Below are 6016 nucleotides of genomic sequence, written 5' to 3'. Positions count from 1 at the left end.
TTATTTCTTTCCAGGATGTCCAGATTTGTCTCTGAAGTAATGAAGGGTAAATGCCAGAGGGCTTCATCCAGAGCTCCTGGTTTGATGTGACAGATTTAATTCTCTCCTGGTCGCCTCTATGACCATCTCTCCCACCAGCCCCATCCCTCACCTGCAAAGCATAGAAAACTCCAAGATTACTCAAAAATTTACTGTGGAGGTGCTCAAAGAATGCCCTCTACTGACCCCTGGAAGCTTCTGTGTGGGGAAAGGAACCCTACTGCGTTCCCAGAAAGCAATAGAAGCCCAGGATGTCTGCCTGCATCTCTTTGTCAATGTAGGGGTTAGATTAATTCATCAGCTTCCATTGTTTACAGGGCTGAAGAAATGGCAACTTTGTAAAAAGGAAAATGGCCAAAGAAAAGTTGGAGGCAGGCTTTGATGGCTGTGAAATAAATTAGGAAAAGAAAAACACCAAGTAATTTTTCTGGAACATGTTTGCTTTGTCTTTGAACATTTTTTTCTCATGTCATGTCAGTGGGTTAATTGCCTTCTGACACTGACTGACAATAAGACATGTTCATTGCTAGGATAAAGCAAAGTTAATTGAAGGAAGTTAGTCATGAAAATACTGGACTCGGTCCATTCCAGGTAGAATATGACACTTGAAATTATAGCCAAAGTGGCTCCTACACTTGCACATAATGTTTCTAAGAGCCTGGCTTCCAAGAAACTAGCCATCAGTCACCCAGGGTTCTGTGTCTATCACAAATGAACGACACGGGAATCTATAAACCATGAATCCTGAGTGTCACTGGAGTCCAGAAAGCTTTGGTGCCCATCTATAGAAAATTCATTACCAATGTCTTCAGCATAGAGGGAAGCCAATTGTTTCTATATTTAACCATAATTTTATTTCTGAATATAAACTCAGATGGCTGAGTGCATTCATTTCTGAAATCTGTTTACCCCAAATACACAAATTGTTCAGTCTGCTCAGTCCTTCAATGATGGAAACAGAGCCTGATAAGTCACGAAGCCTGATTGTTCATTTAATTGGCTGTTGTGTTGTTGGATCTGTAGGGATGAAAAATGGAGAGGATGTCAGGTCTCCAACCCTGTGTTGGCTAAGGAGCCTCAGAGCTTAATCCTCTTAAAATGCCAAAAACATTCCAATTTCTGAAGGGCTCTCTGGCCAACATCTGTCATAAATTCAAGGGAAACTACTACAATCACCCAGTCAGCAATGAAGCAAATGAGATTCAATTAGTCACTGTCCAGGGCATCGTTTGCTGGTGGTGAGAATTGCATGCATGTGAGAACATCTATAAATGCTGATCCATGGAGAGCGGGTCCTGCACAGCTTACCCATCTTGGCTCTGCTGGCAGAGACGGAGCAATTCTCAGGCCTGCTAACCTCCTGCTCCACCAACTGCCCTCAAAATGGAGGGACAGATGTCCATGGCTCTCAAATCAAGAAATTTAGGGGGTCCACATTTACTGTCTAGAGATGTTCTTTCATTATTCATTGAGCGTTATTCCTTCCTTGACAGCAAAGCCAACCATAGGCTAAGCTGACAGCCCCACGTGAGTGACTTCAGGGCATTGTTTAAGGCTCTTCAACTATAAAGGGATCCAACAACTTGCTCCAATAGTACCTGAAATTTACATAAGACCAGTGCCATCAGTTTCATGATCAGAAACATGATTTAAAAGGGTGAGAGTCAAAGGAGGGGGGGATAGGAAAGTAAATGGCATCTATGGAATACATACTAGGCATTCTGAAATATATCTTACAAATATATTCTCACTTAATTGTCACAGTTGTATTTCTTGGTAGGTGAGAGATGATATACTTAAACCAGTAATAGAAAGACTAATAAAGACATTATTTACAAATATGTATAGCTGGGTTTAGGAAAGCTAAAAAGAACAATATCCTGGGGCTAGCAAAGGTGAAGAGTAGCCTTCATCCTAGGCTTGCAAGGCAAGGGTTCAGAATGGTTACCAGAACCCACAGAAAGTAGCCGTATTAAGAGAGCTGCCTGACAGAGGATGTGGCCTGGCGTAGAGGTATGCTGCCAACCAGGAGTGACTCAGAGTGACAGCCGGAAGAATAAATGCTCCACTTCTCTCCTCCCATCCTCCAGACCCAACCACGCTCCACTGGCCAAACCCAATCAGAAATCAGAGGACAGGGAGGCCTATTGTTGTATCTGTATGAGCAGGCAAGATAAAAGTAAGTGGACCTGAAGGAGGACATGGATGACACCCAGCACGGACGTATGTAGTCATCACCATTTCTCAGAGGAGGAATCGGACGGTCAGAGAGGGCAAAGTCCGTAGTCAACCAGTCGGGATTCAAACTCACAGCTGCAGGTCGCCAGAGGTCTCTCTACCCGCTGAGTAAAACGAACCAAGTTCTGAGTAGGATGAAGAGTAGATATAAATTTACACTAAAGTTTTAAATGCCTGATAGTGTAAGGGAAGGAAAAAATAAGCAGGTCCTGAGAAATGACAGGATGGAAGGAGTGGGAGCTACAGAATGTGGAAGGACAAAAAGGGAGACCAGGGCCACAGGAAGGCAGCCTACCAATGTCTGGCCCTGCAGAGGTCCCTGTCCCTTTGAGAGGAATGAAAACCCAGCTCCAAGGCACTAGACAGTGGTCAGAGTTCCACCATTAGACACATGGCACATCGGTCCCTTAAAATGAAATTTTAGATTTTTAAGCCTAAACATCATTCCCCCAAATCACTACTATTTGCAGTAAGAATACCAGAAGTTAGAAGTGAAAAGATGAACTGCTTTGGTCCTAACCTAAAAAGGAACATTAATGAATATTTTAGTAGTAAGGTCAGTATCTGCCATGAAAATAGTTGGCACTCAGTTGTCCTTGAGACAAACTACACACAATACAACTCAGAATCCAGGAACCCATTTGACTTCTAGCAGAGTGGAAATGAGCCCTAGGCTTGAATTCAAGAACCTCAGCTGAAATCTTGATAAGTCATTTTCTAACCTACCTCAGCTTCCTCCCACCATCATTTGTTTCTTACTCTATAAAATGAGAAAATATTGCTGGCCCAATGCATAACATATGGATTTATTGTGGATAAAAATGACATGTTATATTTGTAAATAAGATATGTGAAATACAAAATATATTATGCAGCCCTTATTTAAAATTTAAAAAAAAAAAATCAGTTCCAAAACAAAGCCATGGATTGAGTTGGGAGAAATCTTTATCATAGTTTATGTTTTCTAATTGTTGAACCATTTCCAGCCCCACCCAGTGCCTATAGCCTCATCACCTAGCACAGGGTTGAAAGAGAAAAATTCACCTAAAATGTAAATGTAACTGTGACTCATTTCTTGGCAATTTTCTTAGTACGTCTGAATAAAATGTAATAATAAGCTAACATCTGTCTTCTGTCTTCTCGCTCCCTTGTGCCTTTGCCTAGCCCCACACTCCTAGTGATGTATCAGGCAGCCTGAGAATTCCAGACACATTCCTTAGTGTTGATTGTAGCATCTTATTCTGAGTAGATATAGTCTTGGGAACAAAGAAAATCATTTAGATGAGCTGAGCTCACACCACCCTCTCCCTGCTCTCCCCTCATACGAAGAACTTAGTCGTAAGTGGATAACAACATGATGCAGGTACCAACAGTGAGATTGTTCATTTAACCAGCAACACTGAGTATCTCCTCTGTGCCAGGCCCTGTACCAGGAGCTGGGGTTACCAAGATAGTTAAAGGCAGATGACAGTGCCCTGGCCAGGAAGCTCACTCACAGTCTAGGGGACGGTGGGGAGGTTGTTCAAATAAACCAGCAACTGAGGTCCATTGTGCTCTTTCCATAATGGGTAAAAACTGACATATAAACCGGATACACATTTGAAGTTGTTTCAGCGCCTAAACAGAATTTAAAGGTAAAAATTTCAGACTTCATCGTCACATTTTGCGTACACATGTTATTGGCAATCCAGATGTTTCTCATCATCTGGAGTGTATGGCATGTCATGCATCTGGACCCAGATCATCGGAGTTTTTATTACTAAAATGTTCCATGAGGTTATTTGAACATGGTATCAACACCACTGATGGAAGTTAATTTCCCACAGATGGTGAACAATAACATCAAACTGTTAAAATAATGAGATTGTCAAATAAGAACAAGCTACTATTTGACCCAAGAAATTTCCAGTGACATTTGTTGACATAACCCACTGATTTAATTAATTTTCTTTTTCTTCTACCAGAGAAAAGCAATCAAGGGACACGGGGTGAACAAAACAGGCGTCAAACAAGGCAGATCCAAAATGGCAAGCAGGGAGGCCAGGCTAGTGGAGTCCAAATTTAGATGGGGCTAAAACCTCCGGTTCTGCAATCAGAAGATTTAAAAGAGTTAAGAACTAGAAGGACGGTAGGCTGCAAAACGATGAACACAGGCCTTTGAGACGCAGCATCCTTTTGACAAGGATTCTAATCAGATATGTTACTAATCTGCCAAATTAAATTTCATAGTGACACATGCAGAGGCATTAAAATACTGGCAAAAATGAATTAAAATCCCAGTATTAATTTATGGATTTGAACTGGTTTTGAACTCCTGAATGAACTCAGAACTAGCAAATAATTGAGGCTGAGAGCGTAGGCTTTAGAATTGGAAAAAAACTTAGAGATCATTCTGACCAACCCCAACATCCTCTAAGGTCAGGAGGGTAAGTGCCTGAGGGGTTAAGGGACTTGATCAAGGGAACCAGATAAGTAATGGTGGTGGCAGGTCTAGAGAACAGACTCTACACTTGAGGGTAAGTATGAAAGCTTGACACATCAGGACATGAAATAAATGACAGAGGACCCAATAATGCAATCATATGGATTAAAAAAAAAAAAGCAGTTACGTTAAAGTTTGAGGAAGTGGAGTTAATCAAACTGATGAATTAAAGTTAAGGTTTATTTGAATAATTAATAAGAATCCTTTCACTGAGAACAATCATTCTTGTCAACTCTGATCATATAACAAAGTTAATCTTCAGGCGAGAGAGCAGCCCACTTCCGAAGGCATCGGAGACTCACTCTCCAGGAACAATAGCGATGATGATTCTACCCGCTGCCCCTTCCCCCAGTTGCATGGGGAAACTGAGATGCCAGCCTTACCCTACAGCTCCCTTCTCTGGGACTCCCAAATCTCAGTCCCAGCCTTCCAGGAGGAAAGCACGGAGCTACGTGCAGTGCAGCCTCCTCCTACTCCAGGCGGGTCTTAGAACTGTGGCCAGTGTGGCAGTGCATTTTCTTCTGAACTTCCCCAGGTAATTTTCTTCATGAAATGCTGCAGAATCAGCAATCTCTGAAAATGTCTTTCTGGAGATTTGATTCATAACCTCTGTAGATGGCATGGAATCCAGTGGACCCTCAACTTTTGGATTTTACACACCAGTGTATTTTCACATAAAGTCCAGGCACTCTCTGGTAACTTTCTACTTGGCCAAGTAAGTACATTTTAAAAATATACAAGAAGGATCATTTTAACTTCAAAAAGTAGGAAGGAGATATTTAATGAAAAAAAATATATAATACTCCAAGTTGAACAAATTCAACTTTATGGAAATCTATATTGCCCTTATTTTTTAGATTTCATACTAGACCAGTGAAAACGTTGTCATGGTTATCTCCAACCAGTCCGCAGACAGCATTTGGGAACCATGATCTTACTCCATTAGAAAATACTTCTACCACCACATACATTTTTCCAGAATATCTACTAACCCCTTTAGCAGGAAACAGATCCCAAATAAGATGATCTGAGAGACTTTACCGAAGGTTCTGCTTGGAGAAGTGTGGGCAGAGTTAAGGAGATGAGTGAAGATGAGACACTCGTGACAGGTACTAGCAGGAAGCTGTTACCACCCCCCAGGCCTGTGGCCGTGAGGGGTGTTACCAGTATCCTAGAAAGCCGGAACCGTAGAGGAGGGACCGGCAGACACTGTGGTCATGCGGGAACATGGCCACTTTCAGAAAAGGCTACCTACCC

The sequence above is a fragment of the Pteropus alecto genome, unplaced genomic scaffold, assembly GCF_000325575.1.
Source record: "Pteropus alecto unplaced genomic scaffold, ASM32557v1 scaffold81, whole genome shotgun sequence".
NCBI classification, from domain to species: Eukaryota; Metazoa; Chordata; class Mammalia; order Chiroptera; family Pteropodidae; genus Pteropus; species Pteropus alecto.
The sequence above is the reverse complement of the archived record's forward strand: the minus strand, read 5'-3'. Positions refer to the sequence as shown.